Raw genomic sequence first — 23,745 nt, 5'->3', positions numbered from 1 at the left:
ATTTGTAAGTAATCAAGTTTAATGAGGCCTCTGAAGTTGCCTTTGGATATTTCAGCCAAATCAATAGCCTATGAGCCAAATCAATTTTTCTCTCAGACTGAAACTGCTATTTCCTACAGGTTAAAACACACACACACACACACACACACACACACAAACGTTCAAATGTTCCTAGGAAATGGCATCAAGCACATATAATGTGCTAACTACTATAGATTTAAAAAATAGCTTTATTTTGGTATAACCGACACTTTTTTTTTTTTTTTTTTTTTTTGCTGTACGCGGCCCTCTCACTGTTGTGGCCTCTCCCTTTGCGGAGCACAGGCTCCGGACGTGCAGGCTCAGCGGCCACGGCTCACGGGCCCAGCCGCTCCGCGGCATGTGGGATCTTCCCGGACTGGGGCATGAACCTGTATCCCCTGCATCGGCAGGCGGACTCTCAACCACTGCGCCACCAGGGAAGCCACAACATATTTTCTAAGTGCAACAACATATTTTTATATAGAGAGCAGGATTATAGGGCATGGTTCTGTAATATAATAGATTGAACCACATGAAATTGCCACTTAAGGTCAGAAACATTAAAATAACAATTTCATATGGTTTAATCTAATAAAATCAAATATATATACTCATTTTCTGAAACCGTAAATGGCAATTTATATAGATTGTCAGCAATGTATTCACTATAACTTATTTATCTTACTCTTCTCCAATTCCTTGTTCACTGGAAAGGAAAGGTGAAAGTGGGTAGGATGGGTGGGCCTCAGTCTTTTAACCCTCTTAATTGAACAGAGGTGTAAAATAAGGGTTGGGAGTTTGAGGGCCATTGCCATTATTCTCCTTAGTCAGATATACTAAATATAACTTAATTTAATAAGCAGTCAGGAGATACAGCTCCAGCCCCCCCACTAAGAAATCACACCTTAATACTAACATGGAAACCTGATTAAAATAAGACTTCAAACACAATCTTGATGAAAAAGACATCACAAAGATACTTCCACTCAGGAAACTATGGGAAAAGAGAGCAGGAATTCTTCCAAGAAATCAACCCCAATCTGTTAAAAGACAGATAACGTGCACATAAATAAGACCAATAGATTTTTTTTTTTAAGTACACTCAGCCCTCCGTATCTGTAGGTGCGGATCGTGCGGATATCCGACTCTATTGTACTACATCATTTAACATAAGAGACCTGAGCATCTGCGGGGGTCCTGGAACCAATCCTCTGCAGATGTTGAGTGACAACTGTACTTCTTAAATCCCATCTTACAGCTCCTAGCTGTCTAGTGCTATTTTCAGAGCACTTGGGTTACCTTTAGAGCACAACGTAATTACATCTGGGACAATTCTATTTTCACCTACAAATATTTTATTGCCCTTTTGTAAAATACTAGCTTATATATTTAGATTATTCACTTTGCTTTTTCAGAGTTTCAGATTCTTGGTTATGTCTATCAGAATCACTTTGGGTTTAAGACCAAAAAACAGCAGCCTCTGAATATTTTCTGAACAAAGTAACACCTTAGCATCTAGGTTTACAACCAAAAGGTTTGAATTCCTCTGTAAAAGCTGTATTACTAACTTCACCATATTTAACATGTTTCCTTCATTAGTTTCTCCCCAATAGAGAATTTTATCATAAGATATAATAAGAAAATCAAGAAATATTTCTGTATTTTCCATGAGAAGTAAGATCTGTCTGTAGAACCCAGTATTTTAATGTTGTCCTTTCTGAGATAACCATATTCTTTGTTTATAAATCTACAACTATGGCTGAGCTAAAAATTATTGCCTAAATATGCTAATCTTTCCTCATCTTATCTTTAAAAAATCTTCCTTTTCTTTACTTTGTCTTCAGTTTAAGCTAACATCTCTCCTGAAATTTACTACCAACTTTCCTAAAATATTAGGTTCTAATATTAAAAGGGGAGATCAAAATATCCAGGCATATGAGACTTGAAAACAACTATAATCAAAATTACAATTTTATATTTGGAAAAGAAAATTGCTCTTATAATAGAAATTCATAAAATAAAGTATACTAAAATTGTCCTCGTTGGCAGATATGGTTATATAAAGGTTGAGAATCACTAGCCTACAATTCTCACTTCTTTAACATGCTGTAACACAGCTTCAGACCCAACACTAAACTGAAATTGCTCTCTTTAAAAGCACCAATGATTTCAGACACTAACTGGGAAGGTTTTGAGTGAAAGGATGTGCTGTTAAAAATCACACAGAGAAACAGACATAAATCAAGGCCGGCCAACTAGAAGGTATGGTTCTAACAAGGACTAGTCACAATCACCAAATCCAAACCATCTTTACTTTTATTGTTTGTTACATGACGAAAGTTGCATGTTTTACACTTAAAAACATATGTACAGACATTATTTTTAACTCCTGCCCCATTCCAACTCCCATTTCCAGAGCAACCACTGTGGAATGTACGCTTTCAGACGTTTGCTCTGCACTTATGTATGTATGAGGTTTAGGGGAGTGGTTTAAATAAAATTGCATGTACTGGTCAGTGTCTTGTTTTCTCATGTAAAATATCTTCAGACTTTCCTAAAGAAGTACATCTGTAGTTACTTCATTCTTTTTCATGGCTGTCTAATATTCTACTATGAGGGCATACTATAATTTATTCTAATGATGAACACAAAATGCTTTCATTTTTCTTCATATATTTCTCCTTCCACAAGGAACAATCATGTAATACTCTCTATGACCCTATGATAGTATTTCTGTATTATAGATACACAGAAATGAAACTTCTGGCTTAGAAGTATGCATTTTCAAAACTGACAGAAACAGGGACTTCCCTGGTGGCACAGTGGTTAAGAATCCGCCTGCCAATGCAGGGGACATGGGTTCAATCCCTGGTCCAGGAAGATCCCACATGCCGCGGAGTAACTAAGGCCATGTGCCACAACTACTGAGCCTGTGCTCTAGAGCCCACGAGCCACAGCTACTGAAGCCCACACGCCTAGAGGTGCTCTGCAACAAGAGAAGCCACTGCAATGAGAAGCCCACGCACTGCAACCAAGAGTAGCCCCCGCTCTCAGCAACTAGAGAAAGCCCGCGCGCAGCCGCAAAGACCCAACGCAGCCAAAAATTAATTAATTAAAAAAATTTTTGACAGATACAGCTAAACTTTTACCCTAAAAAGATGAAGCTGTTTATACTCTGTTCAATAGTTTATGAGTGCCTACTTTCCAATTTGACACCTACTAAGGTTTTCCAATTTTTGCCAATTTTATTAGCAAAGATTAAAAAAAAAATCATATCTCGATGTTTTCAATCTCTTACTACTGGTGTGTTTGAGCATCTCTTCAAAACTTTATAGGCTATATTTCTACTTCTATGAATTTCTGTACATTCTTTCTCATTTTCTACCAGGTTGACTTGGTTAATTTGTAGGCACACCTTATATACTCTGAATATTAACTTTGTCTACTATATGTCAAATATTTTATCCCAATCTATTGCTTGCCTTTTTAAATGGCATCTAAGTTTGACGTCTTATTTGAAAAGGCTATCACTACACTGACACTTTTTTTACATTCACTTCTTCCAAAATTTTTGCCATTTTATTTTTTTACTTATATTTAGTCCAACTGGAACTTAGTTTTGAGAGTGCCACAAAGTGAGTACCTAATTATCCTTACCTCAACTGGACAGCCAATTGTCCCCCATCACTTATAGACTAGCTCTTCCATTACTCACTTGTTAATCATACAATAAATTTTTCTGTAACCATGGAGCTCCTCCTGAATTCCTTATCTGTTCCTTTGATCAACATGCTCATTCCTACTCCAAATTCTTATTAGTTTAATAATTATAATTGTACAGTATGTTTTAATCTTTGATGGGTAAGTTCCCCTTTGTTATGCTTCTTTTTGAAATTTATCTGGCCATTCTTGTGCATTTTTCCTTCTCAAAACTTGAAACATCAGTTTGTCAAATTTCATTTTAAAAATCCTGTTGGATTTCTAATTAGGATTACACTGACTGTATTAATTTGGTGAGAACTGCCGATTTTATATTATTAAGTTCTCACATTCAGGAATATACTATTCCTCCATTCATTCAGATTTCTTGTAGTTTTCTTCAGATGGTGCTACATATTTTAAAAATTTCTCAAGTATTTTATAATTTAGGTTTCTACTTTTCTTACTGTTTTTCATAGTTGGTTATTGCTAGTGTATAAGAAAGCTAATGAATCTTCTAAATTTATCTCATAGCCAGTGGGTTTACTGAAATCTCTTTTTGACTCAAATCATTTTCTGTTGCCTGTCTTGTCTAAGTAGATAATCATATCAACTGCAACTAGTAACAGTGATATATTCCACCTCACTCCCAAACCCCATTATTTCGAGATTAATTATTTTTCTTGTTTCTTAACACACTGGCTAAGACTTTGACCAACGTTCCTATCTTTTAATGAAAGTACTTCTAACATTTCATTATGACATTTAATACAGGTTTCTGGTAGAGACCCTTTATAAGATTATTTCTTGTTGATGAAGAGTTGTCAGGGATAACTGAATTTTAGAAAATTATTTTTGTTTTTAGCACCAAAGAGATATAAACATACAGTTTCCCCCCTTTAACCTATTAGTATAGTGAATTACATTAATATGCTTCCTAATGCTGAATCAATATTATACTCCTGGAATTCAACGTATCAGAACTGGTATGATTTAATAATTCAAAGCCAGGCTCTGGAGTCAGAAAGCCTGGGTTCAAATCCCAAATCTTTCACTAACTAGTTGTATGATTTTAGGTGTGTTATTTAACTTCTCTGTGCTCCAGTTTCCTAATCTTTAAAATGATGACAATAATAGCTACCTCAGAGAGTTGTTTTAAGGATTAAGTAAACTCATACGTGAAAAGTTGTTTAGAATAGTACACAGAACATAGAAAGCATTTAATATATGTTAATTATTATCATTTACTGAGTGCCTCATATCTGCCAGCCGTAAGGTATGCGGCATTGCAGGAGTCAGCAAACTAAGACCCGTGCACTGAATCTGGCCTCCTGCCTGCTTTTATAAATAAAGTTTTATGGGAACACAGTTATACCCAATGTTTATAATTATCTATGGTTATTTTTATGCTCCTACACCACAGTTAAGTAGTTGCAACAGAGTCCATATGGCCACAAAGCTTAAAATATTTGCTATCTGCTCCTTTACAGAAAAAAAAAAACAAAAAAAAAAACCCCTGCCGACCTGAGAAGTATTGCTCAAAATCGAGGAGTTCATAGTCTAATAGATGAGACAGGCAAGTAAAAACATATATATGCTACAGTATGTTATATACACAGTCATATTATGAGCATATTATGGAAACCTATGGCAGTTCAGTACTAAACTATAGGAAGGATTCACACAAGGGATGAAAGACAAGAGGTATTTTATTTACTTTTAATTATTTTAAAATATGTATTTGTTTACATGTCTTTATCTCTCATCGTACTGCGTGAATTGCTAGAGGAAAATGAATATGACATTCATTTTTGTGACATTCATATTCTAAGTATCTACGACATTTAAGGATTTTAACAAATGATAGATGAATAAATAAATGAATGGTGAAAGGAAGAATTTAGATACCTGGGTAACAATGATTAGACATGTCTTTCAAAGTTTTACATATAAATATCCTATGGCAAGTATTTTACTTGCCATGTTATATGGGCTCTTTCTTTTAATCCCTATAGCAGCTAATTCTAGGAGATAGATCCTATATTACCCCTCTTTAAAGTGAAGAAAGTAAGGCTCCTTGAGGTAAAAGCAATGTGCTCAAGTTTATATACAGCCAGTAAGGGAAGAAGCCAACAAACAAACCTTTATCTGCCTCATGTAAAACATGCTCTTTATACAACAAAGTCGGGAAGTGGTGGGAAATAGATATAGTCACAGGATACCAACAGAGTATAAACTCTAAAATAGAGATAGAAGATATTATAATTGATGCAGCAGGAACTGTAGTGTGGTTTTAACTTCTAAAACTGAGCGATGATTTGAATAAACTCATATTTTTAAAATATTAGTCTGGAAGCAGCCTGAAGATGAACTAGAGGAACAGTTGCCTGTACATTTTATCCAAAGTCTCCTCTATCACACACATTAGATCAGTTTTGGTCAGGTTCAAGCAATCGACAAAAAAATAAAATTGCTAGCATACTATGGCATTTGAGGAATAATGATTTATCTACTAATCTGAAGTATTGGAAATAGCTAGTCCTAACATGGAAGAAACAAAAGTATATTTCATTAACTAAAATGTAAGGAAAAAGTATATACTGCAAATGAAAATACTACATAGAAAAAAATCAAGCCTTAAGAATGAAACTGTAACTGAGAATGGCTGTCAGGAAAAAGACTCACAGTCTTAGAGAATGAACTTAGGGTTACCACAGGGGGAAGGGTGGGGGGGAGGGATAGACTGGGAGTTTGGGATTGACATGTACACACTGCTATATTTAAAATAGATAACCAACAAGGACCAATGTATAGCACAGGGAACTCTGCTCAATACTCTGTAATAACCCAAATGGGAAAAGAATTTGAAAAAGAGTAGATACATGTATATGCATAACTGAATCACTCTGCTGTACACCTGAAATTAATACAACATTGTTAATCAACTATACTCCAATATAAAAGTTAAAAAAAAAAAAGTCTTTGGAAAACAAAAAAGAATGGCTGTTACAAGCAAACCAAAAGAATCTAGAAAATGTAAACATAATGAAATCAGAAATTATAAATTATGTTTTCACTTTTATTTTTATTTAAGCCAATCTTAAGAGAAACTGATTTTGAAGTAAATGAAATGACTACTCCTTCAAGCTAGATCTCAACATAAGTACATAGTTGTTGTATATGACATCTATTTCTGCAAAAGAAAGCATATAATTACTTTTTAAAGAAAAGTCTTAACTGTGCTTTAAAATGTACTTAAACATCTGTTTAGAACCCCCAGAGAAGTAGGAAGATTTTTTTTCTCCTTACTGGGGAATTGGATTTCACTAAGAAATCACTTAAATTGTTTAAATTATTGTTCAAAAATATATGAAAATGTGGATTCTGAAGAAGGAAAACAGAAAACAGTAACTTTCAGACACTTCTGATAGAGGCTGATTAACACAACCTAATTTATCAAATTTAGATAACCTTTACACTAAGGTTTATGTCAAAGTACACATCATACTTTGTCTTTCTAACAATTAGCACATAAGCAATCTCAAGAAGTGAGGGAGGAAGAGAGATGGAAGTCAATCAGAAGTAATAGTTTCATCTGTAAAATGAGAGTACCACCACATATCTGGCAAGTCTATATGGGATTTAAAAAAAAATAATCAAGTTTCCAATGAGAGTTCAAGTGGATCTAATTACTATAGATAAACAGTCTTCTACTTGAAAAAAAGAAAACTATAAGGAATTCACTTCTGCATATTTTTATCCCACTGTGGAAAGACGAGCTGAATTTCCTTGGAATGAAGATCAGTATTCTCTTGCAAAGAACAGAGGCACTGGATACCGACCACACTGAAAGATTAATAAGAATGGAAAGAAAGCTTTTAAAATGTGCATTCTCTTTGCCAAGAAGGCAGTTAAAACTTTTGAGTAAACTAAATGTTTATTGGAATACTATATTTACAGAAGTTTGGAGGGTAAAACTTGAACTCATGATTTCTGGTCTTACTAAAAAAAGGCTGCACTGCTTCCAATGTAGTAGCATTAATGTAAACACATATGGTACTTTAATATTGTCATGGTTTCCAACATCTCTTTGGTTGCTCACAATATTTCTGTGGGGAAATCAGGATAGACATTATTCTCCATTTTAAGAATTGGGAACCTAAGATTGAAAGAAACGAATCTGAGATCATACGGCTAACAAGGGTGAAGTTGGAACTAAGATCCAAGGTACTTTATCTCCTATCTAGGAAACGGAAACAGCTGGAATAATGAAGCTGTTTCAAGTACTGACAAAAGGGGGGGTGGGAGAGTGAATTGTTAATTTCTTCTTAAAGCAAAATTTAAAAAGCCAAACTTTTATTGGGTAGCAATCCATGAAGGCTGAAATTTAGTTCAAAAGGTCTGTACTGCCTTAAAACTTAAGACAGTACATACATTTAAAAAGTATGGAAAATGCTAGTATAGGCAAAAGGACAAAAGTTAACTTAAGTTTTGGGGTTTTGTTGGTTTGTTTGCTTTTAATGTTTTTAAGAGGAAAAAAAGAAACACCACTGATTTTATCCAGACAGTTCTCCGTCATATACATCTTTACTTTTCCCAGCACCTAATACTATCTCTGATATACAGAATGTATTTACTAATGCCTGTTGAATCAAAGAATGCTCTTATGCTATATTCTTACTTTCCTGATAATACAAAATATAGAGTAACCCTAGCGAATTTATTCATGCAACCATAACCTGAGGCACCACTATTTACCTGGTAATGGTACATGAAACACAATGTGAAGGAAATAGAATTGCTTTAGAAATACACACCTATAAATTTAGCAACTTCAAAGAGATATTTCATGTAAATGAATTTTCAAAATAACTGATACTTATCCTTTAAATCACTGTAACTTATCTTTAAATAATCATAATGAAAATATTTTCAAAGAGATTTCTAGGTCTTTTTTCTCTGCCTTAATCTAAACATGATACAATCTTTTCTTGATGACTCAAACTCATCAATGTAAATATCAATTATTAGACTATTCTATAACACAGTGACTCTTGGAGTTATTGAGGGATGTCCAACTGTTTGTCTCTTCACTAACTCAACCTAAGACTACTTTTAAAAACAAGGTTTCCTACTGCCTGCTCCCCAGTTGTCACTTATAGGCCACCAGCATCCTAGCCAAGGCTTCTAAAATGCCAGTTGAAGTTTAAAATACGTACAACCTGAATAGGCAACTGATATACTTAACCTTATACAAGATTATAAATTCCATGGTGTAGCTATTTTCACTGCTCTAAGGCCTAGCTCAAAGGCTTTTCTTCTTTTATGTCCAAGTTCTGAGACTCAGTCTAGGCAGTTGCTAGAAGTCTGGCCACAAAAGAACAATTACAATACTAATTTCTGCATGTTCTCTTAATTCTTACTATAATATAGGGAAAAAAACATAAATGATAGTCATAACAAAACACAAAACCACCATGTAAACAAATGATGTAAGGCAGCTCACATTATGTGCTATATGGACAATTACCTAGCCAATTATTAGCCAAGAGTCAGCAAACCAGGCTCGCTGGCCAAATCCTGCAATTGTAAAAAAACAAACAAAAAAGGATATTCAACAGAGACACTGAGTGGCCCACAAGGCCTAAAATATTATCTGGCACTCTAAAGAAAAAGTCTGCTGATCCCTGATCTAAACTGTAATAAACACACACATATAAAACATATAAGCTATTCCTCATACATAAAGCTTAAGTTACTAATATAAGTAACTTAGTAGATGCAGCATTCTTTCAGTGATGGGTTCATCATGATACAGCCAAACTTGTCCAGCCCTGCCTATTACTCTCTTGACCATGCTGTAGGGCTTAGCCAAAATCTTGACTTTAACCTTCTTTCCTTCTTCCTCCTGATTACTTATCCTTATACACTCTCAGACTGGTCTCCTTGCTATTACTTCCAGCTCTGGCTGTCAATCTTTTTTGGAAAGTCTTTCCTTTTGCTAGATATCTAAATCCTTCCTAAGCTTCAAGTCTGACTTCCTTTAAATGCCTTCCAGGATCATTCTAGCCCTCAATGGCCTCACTTTCCTTCAAATTACAGTCCTTGCCACACAATTTAATAATACCATCTCATATTTTTGCTAATGATTTCTTGTGTGTTAGTCTAGTATCCCCAACTAGTCTGTAAACTACTTGAAGGAAAGAAACACATCCTATTGCTTTTGTATCCCCGCTCTAATAGTAGCTCATCGTCCTCTGAGCACATGTCATCTCCCAAGCACATCTCTCTACCTTGGAGAAAAAGCAGCCTGAGGAATGGTAATGGGTGATAAGTGATTGGCAATATCAAAGGAAGACACCTACAAAGGAACTTGATGGAAGACCATAGGCTACAACGCAAACTTAGAAAGTATATGTGAAAGATAAGCAAAACTACAATAGTGGGAGGATAGAGATAAAGATCAAGGGTTAAAGAGACCACAGCATAACACTCTGAAATAAAATGAGACCAAAATATTAAGAAAATTATAAAAGCTCCCAATACAGGTAAAAAAAAAAGTTGCCTTTCAACACTACTGGTCATTCATTTCTTTTTAGCAAGCAGCTCGACACTGATATCCATATGGGCCATTTTTCTTTTTCTTTTTGCAATGTGATAAAAAGAAGCACTAAAAGACTCAATGGAATTGCATGCACAGTATTCTAAACCTTTGGATTTACAATACTGTGAATTTATTTGAAGTCTGCTAGAGACTGCTAGGGGAAAAAATCAATTATTTATCTTTTGATTACCTGGCTAATAAAATTAGAAATCACATGCATATCGCTACATCATGCTCAGAGATATCACCTAGACTCACTTTCATAGAAAAATGTACCAAGAACAAGAAAAAGAAAACAAAACCTTTAGGTTACTTCATCAAATTGTATCTTAAAAATATAGGCAAAATAGAAGATGCACAAGCCTTGGATGTATGCACATTAAAAAAATACAAATATTTTTCAACAGGCATAATTATTACCCATAAGTCTAAAACAAATTATAAATTAAATGCTCTTTACCTAAGTAAAGCTACAAAAGACGATGAAAATTATTAATCATGCACCGCTTCTCTTTTTTTCTGGGTTTTATAACCTCTCAATCCTGACCTCTGCCTGGCTGGTCAGAGAAGAGGGAGAAATTTTTTCATAATTAGTAATAAAACATGCTCAAAATTATACTGTAGAACTTTAAAAATTAAAACGTAATCACTAAATGCATGATAAATCAGCTTTCAGTTACTCATACAAAGGGGGAAAGTGATGACATAGATGACACCAAATCTGTTTTTTTGAATCATATGATTAATTTGGGAGAAGCAAATTACCCTTATAATTATGTCTGATTGAAGCCAATGTTAACCAGAAGTTTATTTTTCCTGAACAGTCAATGAGTTTTGAGGGTTCAGACAAAACGGAAAGAGGGGGAGTTCATTCAGAAGCATACAGGTGGTTAAAAGCAGCCAGCTTGAGATAAAAAATTTTCAGTTAACCTACACAAGAAAACTGAGAGGTGTTCTATGAAGGGAAAGAAGAATATTTCATAAAATTTGTGATAGTGCTAAAATTCTTAAACATAAAACTATTTATAAAAATCTTAACAAAATCTTTTTCCTGTCAAGTCATCATCCCTTCTTCCCAATAACTGGTATAAGTGGTGATAGCAACAATTAACAGCGGGCTAAGAAGCTGAAAGCAAAATTTTAGGTTCTATGTTATCAAAGATGTGTAAAATCCTTTTTATCACTGTTTTAAGTCCACCATCTGTCTCAGTGGGCACTTTATCTCATTACTTGAGAAAAGTCAAACCAACCAAGAAAATATCAAACAGGCAGGGGACTCTTTCTCTGGACTATTTTTAGGTGATTTAAAAACTTACACGATGGCAAGAACTACAGATTTAGCAAATACACAAAAACTAAATATTTACCCAAATACAAGATCATGGCCACAAAACTCAATTAGTTTCTGCCTAACATATGGCTCCAACTCCCGGGTGGCATATGTTCAGCACTGGTGCTGGTACTATCATTGTGATAAAACATTATAGTAACAGTTCAACTTTTGTTATTTCATTCTTGTAATACAGAAAAACACACACCAATTTTGCTTCCAAGAGCTAAAAACACAGACCACGGGAAAAAGCAAAATAATTATGCCGCTCAGTTTTAAGAGCCTACAGTCTACACATACATGAGGATTACACAGTTAAAAAAAAAAAATCTTGTCAGTCTGGTATTCTTTGTTAATAGATGGTCAGACACGAAGGTGTCCAAAGGAACTTACATGAAATTTCACAAAAGAAAATCCCATATTTATGATTCCTAGCACCTCACTATCTATTACCCCCCTTCCCCTGAGAGAAAACTATCCCAAGGCTTTTAACGTTAACAGTTTAATAAAAGAACGACTACATTCATTAAAGCCGCCGCCGTCCTGTCCCCGATTTTATGGCTAAATTACGTGTTCATTTTCTTTACCTAACGCATGACGTTCTTTCACAGCCGTGTCAGAAGTTCAAAGATCCAGGCTGTTAAACAGGGCGAGGACTGCAGCCCGGAGTCCACCCCGCGACTGAACAGGTGGTTAACTCCGCCGGCTGGAGGAACGGCCAGGTACTGGCACCAGCCAAACAGGATCAAATACACAAGGGCGGGTTTTCGAGGTTTTAACCCCAACAGGAGCGGGGGAAACTCTCTTCAGAGGAGCATTCAAGTTTGGCGGCTGCCCGGCGGCCAACACAGAAGGCGCCGCGGCCGCTCGACGATCCGCTCCGGAGGGCTCCGCAACCCACCCCCCAGGGCCGCCGTCAGCGACGCGGCTCACCGCGGGCCGCGGGCCAGGGGGGCGGAGGGAGGGCCGCCCGCGCCGCCGCGCCGCCTCCGCGGGCTGGTGGCGGGGTCGCGGCCGCGCCCCGCCGAGCGCCTCCCGGCGAGACTAGGGCCCAGCAGGTGCCCCGTGAGTGGACGGGTCCCGCCCGCGGCCCACTCCCCTCCGCCCAGCGCGCGCTCACAAGACCGGGTGGGCTAGGCCCCTCGACGGGCCCGAGCCCCGCTTAGCGCCCCGGCCCCTCACACCCAGCCTAACGGTTTCCGCGGCGCCTGCCCCGGGGCGGGGGCTGGGGGGGTGGAACGGGACCCGGACGCCTCGGTCTTCCCCACCTTTCCCGAAGGGAGCGCCCGCGCTCTCACCTCCGAGTCACGCCGCTCTGAGGCGGAGGAAGGCGGCTACCCCGGCGCCTCTTCTTCGGGTTCCTGATCGTTCTCGCTCCACTTCAGCGGCAGAGCCAGCTCTCGGGGCCGCAGCGGCCGCCGGCGCACTGACTGTTGGGGTGGTTTCCCGGCAGTGACGGTGCCGCCTCAGCCCCGCTCTTCGCTCCCTCTCCGCGTAGCTCCCGCTTTCTGTTTCACCCGAGGGACCACGAACGCCGCCGCCGCCATGCTTACTACGGAGCCGGGAGGAGGAGCCGGGAGTCGGCGCGCCGAGTGCGGCTGCGCGAGCCCAGCCGACGGCGCCCCCGGCCGGCCTGGACCCCGCGTCCCCGCCCCGCGCCCTGGTCGGCTGCCCCGCTGGTCTTTACCGGGAGCGCGAGGCGCCCGCGGAGCCGCCGGTGCGGGCGTCAGAGTCCCCGTCGCCGCTCCCGGGGCGCCCACCGCCCTCCCGGGGCTCCGGGCTATCTCCTGAGGCCCGGCTACGCCTGGGTCGTCGCAGCCGCCGCCGCGGCCAGGCTGCTAGCGACACTAGGGAAATGAGGAGCCAGCTGACGTTCCTGGGGCCGCTCACACACTTCTCAGTACAGATTGTAAAAGGCTCCCTCTGAGGCGCACCGGGTCGGCCTTTTTCAGGAAGCACAAAACTTAATGCCGGCAGGTGCTTTTAAAGACACTCCCCCAAGGAATAGGGAGCCAACCGAAGTGGGCTTGGATGGTTTCAACCCCAAACGCTTACACCCCAGGAGCTCTTAAGCAAACAAAAATATTTAGATATTTACTTTAGTTGGAAACGTGAGGGTTAGTTTCTTGGTCTCTTCCCCAGTCAAAACGCGTGGAAACCCATTACCTTAATTTGTGCAACAGCCCGAAGACTTAACAAGGGAACGCGGCCGAGATTTCCTTGAACCTCCAGCAACTGGGGGCGCTGCAATAATGCCTGAGGGCCGGTCAGGGCTGCTTCCTTTTGCGGTTTCCACGGGAGGACTTGGGATGGGGGTTGTCCTTGGGATGGGGAGTCTAACCCCAGGAACTGTGCCCTCAGAAACAATGACGACGTACCCAGCCTCCTTGTTCTGGCTTTATTTCAGCTTATGAATTGTGCTGCCTATAAAAAATAGCAGTGCTTTTTTCCCCACCTTTTTACAGAAATCCTTTTAAAATGTACTTATTCCCTACATTCTTAAGGAATACAATGGTTAATGAAATCCTTTGTTGATGACTAGCCATCAAACGCCATACTTGGCCATATGCTAGTCCCAGGGGATTGCTGAGGTATATAGGATCTCTACTTAGGTGATCTCTGTTTTTCTCTTTGGAATGTTCTCATCACCTTTTCTAATATCTGTCACTGCTTCTCATCTCCTCATCTGCCTCTTGATCCGCTCAGATCCTTCCTCTCATCCTTCCTACTTTACTGTTTATTTTTTACTCTTTTCTCCTTTCTTGACTGCTTTTCTCTGTGGCTCCAGGTGATGATTGATCAGATGTTTATATCCACAGTCAGCCAATGAGAGATTTCTTTTCTTCCTCTTCTTCCCATCAGTAAATGGGACAGTGACTGTATGTCAAGTGGTATCCTGAGATATTTTCATTGTTGTTCACTCTCAAAAACTTCTTCTGCCAGAGGGGTTTCCTTTTCTTAACTTGCAGATTTGGCCCTCTTCCAGACAAAATTACTGGAAAGCTGGTCTCTGGATAACTGAGGCACAACTGTATTTCGTTTTTAAATATGAGAATTTGGAGCTTCCCTGGTGGCGCAGTGGTTGAGAGAGTCCGCCTGCTGATGCAGGGGACGCGGGTTCGTGCCCCGGTCCGGGAAGATCCCACATGCCGCGGAGCGGCTGGGCCCGTGAGCCATGGCCACTGAGCCTGCGCGTCCGGAGCCTGTGCTCCGCAATGGGAGAGGCCAAAACAGTGAGAGGCCTGCGTACCGCAAAAAAAAAAAAGAGGATTTATTAGAGCGTGGGTGAGTTGGGTGGCTTTTCTGTATTGCTGCCCTAGCTCTGTTTGGTCTGAGACTAAGGGAGTGGTTTCCAAACCTGACTCTATGCTAGTAATTTCCAAAGCTTCCTACTTGGAAACTTTTTTTTTTTTAAAGAAGATGTTGCAGGTAGGAGTTTATTAATTAATTAATTTTTGCTGTGTTGGGTCTTTGTTTCTGTGCGAGGGCTTTCTCTAGTTGTGGCAAGCAGGGGCCACTCTTCATCGCGGTGCACGGGCCTCTAACTATCACGGCCTCTCTTGTTGCGGAGCACAGGCTCCAAGACGTGCGCAGGCTCAGTAGTTGTGGCTCACGGGCCTAATTGCTCCGCGGCATGTGGGATCCTCCCAGACCAGGGTTCGAACCCGTGTTCTCTGCATTGGCAGGCAGATTCTCAACCACTGCGCCACCAGGGAAGCCCCCTACTTCGAAACTTTTTAAAAAGACAGAATCTTGTAATCCATCCCTCAAGATTTTGATTCCTTTGGGGTTGGGTGTGGAGGTGGGAGAAATGGAATTTTAAAAAAATTATATTTTGGGCATCCCTACCTGTATAGGCACAACAAGAAAGAACAGTTATTTTGAAGGAGACTAAGACAATTCAAGAATGTCACTGAAGCAGACATAGATTAGTCAACAGTGTACAATGCTGTAAGGTTGAGTCAAGCGAGGACTGGGGAATTTATGTTCTGTGGAGAGAATGAATCACACACATAAATAATCCTAGCATGGGCACCAGTATGAATTCTCTGGGAATCCAGAGAGGGACAAGCGTTTACATTGACTTTGAACAAGTCACTTCTCAGTGCTTCATTTTTCTTATCAATAAAATAAGGGTTATTTAAAATCCTCATCTTTTTCGAGCTCTGAATAATACCCAACACTTTGACCACTTATTTCCTTGAATAGTTCTTCCTCTGGCACTATACTCTCTTGGCTTTTTCCCTACATTTCTGGGTACCACTTCTCTAATTCCCTTGCAGATTCCTTCTCCTCTCCCTAGCTATTAAATATAGAAGTACCTCACAATTCAGTCTAGGTTCTTTTCTGTTTTCATTATAATCTCTTGGCCTAAACCTCATCATCCACCCCAATGGCTTTAGTTATCATCTATATGCTGATGATTTCCATGTATGTGTCTCTAGTGTCCCAGTCCCTTACCCTAAATTCCAAATCTGATACCAACTGCTTCCCTGACATGTTCACTTAAAGTCTCAAAGTTACAAAGTTTAGTCCGACTTAGTTCACAAACTCTTCTTGTTTTCCTTTCCCCTCATCTATCCAGTTGTTCAAATCAAACAAGCAGTAGTCTCCCCTGATATCTCCCTCCCTCTCATTCACCATATTTGTTGCAGCACCAAGTCCTAGCAATTTCACCTCCAAAATCTTAAAATTGGCCTACTTCTTTCCAATTGCCACCAATCTAATCTGGTCTCACTGCATACAATCTGAGCCTTTATTCTCCACTTTGCAGCCAAAACAGTTTTTCTAAAAGCAAATAAGATTATGCCACTTTTCATATAAAACCCTTAAACAGGGTCTCATTGCTCTAAGATAAGACTAGCATTCTTAAGGTGGCTTACCAGAACATGTGAGGTCTTGCCTTTTCTAGTCTGATCTGACACCACTCTCCCCGGGCTTCCTGTGTGGAAGGCTTCCTGGCTGCCTTTTATTTTCTCAAACGTGCTGTAATCCCAACAGCCATAGGCTCTCTGCACGTGACCTTCTTTTCCCTTTTAACTAGAGTAAGGAAAAAACATTTCTGACTTCCCAGACAAGTTCAAGACCATTTGTTGATGTCAGCCCTCCTACCACCATGGACCTTTCCCTCTATGACTTATCACAGCTTGTAACATTTGGTATGTGTAAATACTAGGTACGTGTCTATTGCTCCCTTCATGAGGAGAAGGACTGAGCCTATTTTTGCTTACACAGTGCCTGGCATTTAGTAGCTGCCCAATAAATATTTATTAAATGATTGACTGTTGTTCTTTGAGGTCCCTTTCAGCATTCTAGAAAGTTGTTGAATCATACAATTAGGAGATTACTGATCACTTTTGAGAGAGGAATCTTTTGTATGGTTAGTGGGAAGAAATACAGGAATACACTGGGAGACAATTCTTCACGGAGCTGACATATTTCGGTACATATAGTAAGCAGAGGCACCAGCAGCTTTTGCTCTAGACTCTTTTCCAAATGTTTGTATAGCAGACAGAATACAGAGATAGTGTTTCCTATTGGAGTAGAAGGCACACTTGTTTACCATGCATTATGATAACGTCTCCTTCTGTAGCGAAGGTTAAGCAGGTTTGCTTATAGCCCATTGTGAAAGATTGGAGGTTTCCTAAGCTTGGGGTTCCTCAGCTCTGATGCAAACCCACAGCATCACCTGGGTTACTACATGTTGCCCTGGGTGAGATCACGAGGCAAAGGAACTGCTGTGAGCAGGAAGCTGGTGCTGCTTGCTGTGCCATGTGTAATACAGTCCTTTGACCCAGAAAACTCAGGTCTCCTTTTTTTTTTTTTTGGAGGAAAGTTCCTCTTTTTTTAAAAAAAATAATAAATTTATTTATTTTTGGCTGCGTTGGGTCTTCGTTGCTGCACTTTCTCTAGTTGCCGTGAGCGGGGGCTGCTCTTCGTTGCGGTGCACGGGCTTCTCATTGTGGTGGCTTCTCTTGTTGCAGAGCACGGACTCCAGGCGCGCGACCTTCAGTAATTGTGGCACACAGGCTCAGTAGTTGTGGTGTACGGGCTTAGTTGCTCCGTGGTATGTGGGATCTTCCTGGACCAGGACTAGAGCCCGTGTCCCCCGCATTGGCAGGCGGATTCTTAACCATTGCACCACCACGGAAGTTCAGACTCAGGTCTTCTGCTAGCATCCAAGAAACTGTAGCAGGCTAAGTTATTAGCTTGCAAGGAGCATAAAATCTCAGACCCTTCACATCTCTTAACAAGATACGATGGGCTGAAGAGAAAGAAAGAGATGAAAAAGTCAAAGGGCAATGGAGACTTTGTCTTTTAGGAAGTTTGGGGGAAAAGTCTGGTGAGGAAGAGAGCTGGGACAGAAGATTGAGGTGGGAGGGCTGTGCTGGCCGAATCCTCTGAGCAACCCTGGGGGGTCGTAACTCAGAACCAGAGAGAACACTAACTGCCATTGCTCGTCTCTTTGGATGGGGAACTGGTGCAAGTCTGGAAGAGGAGAGGAGGGGAAAGCAGTTGATCTGGAGGTACACCGGTTAAAGCAGCCAGAAGCTTTTTGTTTGTCTCTGAGGGGTGTGGTATAATGTGGGGGAGGAAAGAAAGGCTTTAGAGTCAGGTAAGTCTGGGCTCCAATCTCAGCTCTACTACTGACTGACTGATTGATCTTGGGCATGTTACCCTCCTGAGCCTCAATTCCTAAAGATAAAATACCTACTTTGCAGGATTAAATGGCGTAATGCTTGAAAATGCCTGGTACATGCCTGATGCTCAGTAAATAAATAATAACTATATAATTAGGATGTCCTGGATAATGTGACCCGGTGAGGTTGGGAAAGTTCAGAACCTTCCTCAATATTTCCAAAGATACTCAGTAGGGGACTTGGCCAGAGTTAACTTTTGCTCCAAATTCTTTATCCTGTTGCAATCTCCATCCCTCATCATGCTTTCCCAGCCATGCTTTGCTCCATGGATGAAACAGCTGCTTCCCTAAAAGCAAACAAGGAATAAAATAAAAAGCAACTTGGGGCTTCCCTGGTGGCGCAGTGGTTGAGAGTCTGCCTGCCGGTGCAGGGGACGTGGGTTCGTGCCCCGGTCCGGGAGGATCCCACATGCCGCGGAGCGGCTGGGCCCGTGAGCCATGGCCGCTGAGCCTGTGCGTCCGGAGACTGTGCTCCGCAACGGGAGAGGCCACAACGGTGAGAGGCCTGCGTACCGCAAAAAAAAAAAAAAAAAAAAGCAACTTGACATTGAACGTTGGCCATTCCCACCACAGGAAATTTGTCACTGGCCATCATTCTCCTCAGACCCCACCCTGCCACTATGTTGCTTTGGACCCTCACTCTACTAAGAACCTTCCCCACATTTTTCTAAATTTCTGGGACCCCCCCCAAAATCTGTCTTGGGACAATTCCCAAATTCTTGTTAATTTATTACTCAGAGCAATTTTGCTTTTTGTTTTCTGCCCTCATTTTTATCCAGAATAGCCTTGGAAGCCTTACTTTCTTTTCAAAAATCAAGAAGATCCATTCAGTGATTTTTGATAAAGAGTTAATTCTGTCCTAGAAAAGTAGTTCTTAAACTTCAGCATGAATAAAAATCTTAACACCTGGAGTGCTTGTTTAAGATATAGTGGTTCTACCATGTGTCCTCTGCACCAAGGTTTGGATTCAGGAATCTGCATTTTATAAGCACTCCAAGAGTTTCTGATGAAGGTAGTCCATAGGCCATACTTTGAACATCTTAGAACAGCTCAAACAGTGGTCAACTTTCACAAATAAGATAGTTTTTCTCTCTGTGACATGGAGTTAAACTAGGATTGACTCAATTGTTCAAGAAAACTGCTCATCCATGGTTCAAGTCTTTTATGTTGTTTCTTCTTTATAGAGAAACCAATTAGGAAAGACTAAGGAATTCCTTAATCACAAAATGATATCCTAATAGCCCAAATTTGTCAGTGTTAATGATACGGTTTCAAAGCAGTGCTACTGGAGACAGTCTTACTTCCAAAGAGGGGAAAGTCTTATCTGGTTACTGGCCAGGACTTATTAAATAGGTTCCTGACCTGAAGGGGCTATACAATAATAGATTACAAGGATTTTCTCTAGGTTGAAAAAATAAGGTTTCTGTATCTGTCTTTTAGACTGTCAACAGCTCTTTGATGTTTTGCACAGCTTTAGGAGGCACTGATAGCAGCCCTGGGGTTGAACACACCACGATCATTATCCAGCATAACCAGATGACATATGAGTCCATTTTAAAGACAGAAGAAGGAGATAGGCATCTATAATGACAATGAGGCCAAAGATGACTTGGGATTTGAAAAAACTATCTCCAAACTACCTGCCTTTTTTTCTTTTCCAAAAAATCAAACTTCAAAACCAGAGCAATACTTTATCAAGATAACAATGGGATTTTAATCTAGAAAAAATAAAAACAAAATTTAAATGAGTTAGGAAATGAAAATTCAGATAATCTAAATGCAATTGTCACCAAACTTAAAGTTCTTCCACAAATTTCAGAAGTAAATATTTAAACCAAACTGCATTTTAAAACTACCAGGCAAATCGACTATTCATGGCAAGTAGAGCAAATATCTTCATACAATAAGTTGCCTTTAATTTTTACACATCCAAAGAAACAGGCATCTTTTAAATAAGGACAATGAGGTATAGTAATGAGAAAAACTAGGGAAATTGTTTATAAATTGAATACTTTTTTTTTTTTTTGCGGTATGTGGGCCTCTCACTGTTCTGGCCTCTCCCGTTGCGGAGCACAGGCTCCGGACGCGCAGGCTCAGCGGCCATGGCTCACAGGCCCAGCCGCTCCGCGGCTTGTGGGATCTTCCCAGACCGGGGCGTGAACCCATGTCCCCTGCATCGGCAGGCGGACTCTCAACCACTGCGCCACCAGGGAAGCCCTAAATTGAATACTTTTAATGAGGTAAATAAAATACTAATTTTATTTCTAATTTCCAATATTTATGTATAAAATTTTTAAAAATCAAGGCACAACTGAACTTTGATCTTATTTTCCCTTTACACTGTACTTATAAGATAGAAACCCAGTACCATCCTATTGAAAAGACAAAAGCTAAAATTAATTATTAGCAGTAATTACCATTACTAAAATAGAGACTCATTTTAAAAATAATGGAAGATGACTTTACCAAATAAATACTCAACTTAAAATTAGAGAAACTACTGACTTAAAACATTGGAATTCAAATGTAGCCCATTTTCCCAAGTTACATCAGACTAAGAGTAAAAATAGGGTTGTGGTAGAACTCACAGAGTAGGCTCACACCCTTCCCCCATCCACACTCAAATTCTTTCAGATGATTCTAAGAATCCCCAGGGATTTGCACAGGTACACTCCAAGAATTAGTCCTCTGAGAAACTCGATGACATTTACCATCTTCCTCCTCCCCTCCCCTGGTGTACTGAGGTATTTTCTCCTGTTGTTTCCAAAGCCAACAAAACTCTCCCTCTGCACTTCTCTCTGTGCCAAAACTACCAATGCCTCACTTGAAGGGCGCTCATGTCTGTACCAAGATACAGTTTTCCATGGGCACCATCTCCTGCTGCTCTCATCTTCAGCTCCAAAACCCCCATGTGCATCGTAGCAAAGCATATAATTATATAATTTATTTGTAGCTCTAGGACTCAGGCATGAGTGCATGGAATAGACGACATGTTCTACTAAGCCTTTTCCTTAACACTGGGCAATCGACCTTGAAGCGAACTTTTCGTACTTCTCTTCGGTTAGGATGAGGTTTTTTTCCCCTTCTTCCGTAAATAGACTGCTCTACTGCTCTGTAAATGTGCCCAAACATGCTCAAATCCTAGACCAAAAAACAGTTTAACTCAAGCTGTGACCCCAGCTACAAAAACAATTAAGTACTTCTGATGAGAGACTTTGATGTTAATGAAATGATTTACTATATTAGTTTTCTTAAAAACAGTCTCTATTGAACATTGATATTACACTAGGCATCTTACTCAACATTGAATAAGAGCAACTCCTTTCTTGTAAGAATCTAATTTAAATTGATAATCCAAATGTGCTTCAGAGAGAGGTCCATCACAAAGGAACCAATCAAGAAGAATATCTTTTAGCAACTAAGACCTGGTACAACCAAATAAATAAATAAATAAATATTCGGAAAAAAAAAAGAATACCTTTTATATTGAAGGTTCTGTACAAAGAACAAATGCCTTGACCTTAACAAATTTACTTTTTGTACTGATTATATTTTGCTCTCATCTCCAAGCCCACCCTTTTATGTCCTGCTCTGGGATGCTGGGGCTAGGTCTGGAAACTACATTTCCCAGATTCATTTACTAGGTGCCTTCCTCTTAGGATCGGCCAATGGAGGCTGTGGTAATTAAAGAGAAATTGGAAGGCTGGTGAAGGAGAGACTGGACTTGCTTTCTATTTGCAATTCCTGTCAAAAGATAACAACTCCAAAATAGCTTCAATGTCTTTTGGCATATTTAGCACCAGCTGTGCCACATCCCTCCAATGCTACCAGGACTAGTCAATGGGTACTCCCTTATTAGCAAAAAATCCAGCCATACAACACCTCCCTCAGAGATCTAGGCATTAATTATATGAGGACTCTTCCTCTAAGCAATGAAGTTTTATCATTTAGTTCTCTGCCCTGCCCCAGCCCAGCCCAGCAGGTGTTAGCTATTTCCTTCAGCATCCCTGTTGCCTTTTCAGTTTTTCAATATCCAGGTGACTAATTCCTTGAATTCAATCCCTCTGTCTGAAATACCTAGCATGGTTTCTGATTTCCTGCCTGGACTTTGACTGGTAGATTTCAACCAGGTAGATTTAAAATATCTGGTTAAGGAGATAGTACTTACTCATGCAGAAAAAATTCAGAAATATAACATTTGAAATGAACAGCTCTGATAAAATTTGCTCCTGGGGTTCAAAAAGGCAACCAATCACTTACTATCGGTTGATCAAACACAGGCATCGTGTTTTTAAATTAAATTTTTGGATTTAATCTTCAACATTGTGATCAAAGTACTATTAGTTCTCATTCTATAGATGAGAAACATTGGTTCCGAGAAGCTAAACATATGTTCACATACATACAGCTAAGAAGGTAACAGAGCTGGAATTCATACGTAGGTCTGTGTAACTCTAATGCATCCTTTCCATTATTCCATGTTAGCTCAGAAGGGGTGAAATTTGAAGTGAATCTTGAAGAATAGGCTTCAAATAGAATGGTCAGAAGAGGGGACTTTAATGGGACTGATAGCTAACAAAAGCATGAGATTGGAAAAATCCAAGTGTGCCTGGGGGTAAAAAATAAATCTGTGTAAAAGTTTGTGATGGAAGCTATCACACTGAGCAGTGAAAGTGGGTTGGGGCCAGATTAAGAAGGACCTTGGGTGGCACATGAGGAATTTAGAAACCACATATTTTTAATCAGGGGTCAGAGAAGTGAAATGGCAAAAGTGAAAAGCTATGTGGTATTGTTGATTAATGACTTCACTGATATCTGTCAAGCCACTGTTATTATCAAAGGCTTTTAAAATAACCAACAAATAAAAACAAAACAAGAGAAAAGCCTTTATGGATTAACCATCAAAACAAGTGATTAGAAAAGGAATTTTAACTTTGCATAAATTTCAGGGTTAGCAGAAAACAAACATCAAGCAAAAAAAAAAAAGCTTTTAGAGAAAGAAACCGCGGTTTTTATCAGAGGGAAAATAAAAGAGTATTGATACTTATTTATCCTTTGCTGTAAGATAAATCAAAGTCCTAAATTAATCTACATGGTTATGAGAAATGTTAAGTACTTTTTATAGAAAGGTATTATTATTTGACTAATACATTTTTAGAGGATAAAATGAAAAAATATTAAAATGACAGGTCAACAACCCTAAATTGAGAGATACCAATAAAGTGGGCCACCTATCAGCCTGTCAGTGGACTATTATGTTCTGTTACAAACCTCTTCTTGAAGCAATTGGATTCAGACACATTATAGGTTAGATAGAGTTTTGTGGGCTAGCCTGAAAATTCAACTGTCATTTATAACTTGGTTTCCATGGCAAAATGCCTTTGCAAGTTC

At 39.7% G+C, this 23,745-nt stretch overlaps 1 protein-coding gene across 2 annotated transcripts in view; it reads right to left on the bottom strand.

Moving 5' to 3' along the window:
- Positions 1-13,203, bottom strand: part of FNDC3A (fibronectin type III domain containing 3A) — a 156,428-nt gene extending 143,225 nt beyond the window's left edge. Inside the window, exon 1 of one of the 2 annotated variants that reach the window (XR_016388700.1) lies at positions 12,953-13,203. The gene's annotated coding sequence lies outside the window, so the exon portion shown is untranslated. The remainder of the gene's footprint in view (positions 1-12,952) is intronic. The other variant, XM_022574821.3, reaches the window with a different exon arrangement.
- Positions 13,204-23,745: the final 10,542 nt, after the last annotated feature.

Source organism: Delphinapterus leucas, chromosome 18 (genome assembly GCF_059928025.1).
Source record: "Delphinapterus leucas isolate spDelLeu-1000000601 "Yukka" chromosome 18, BTC_Dleu_Yukka2, whole genome shotgun sequence".
In the NCBI taxonomy this organism is placed as follows: Eukaryota; Metazoa; Chordata; class Mammalia; order Artiodactyla; family Monodontidae; genus Delphinapterus; species Delphinapterus leucas.
Note: the sequence above shows the minus strand (reverse complement) of the source record. Positions and strands in the feature narration are given on the sequence as shown.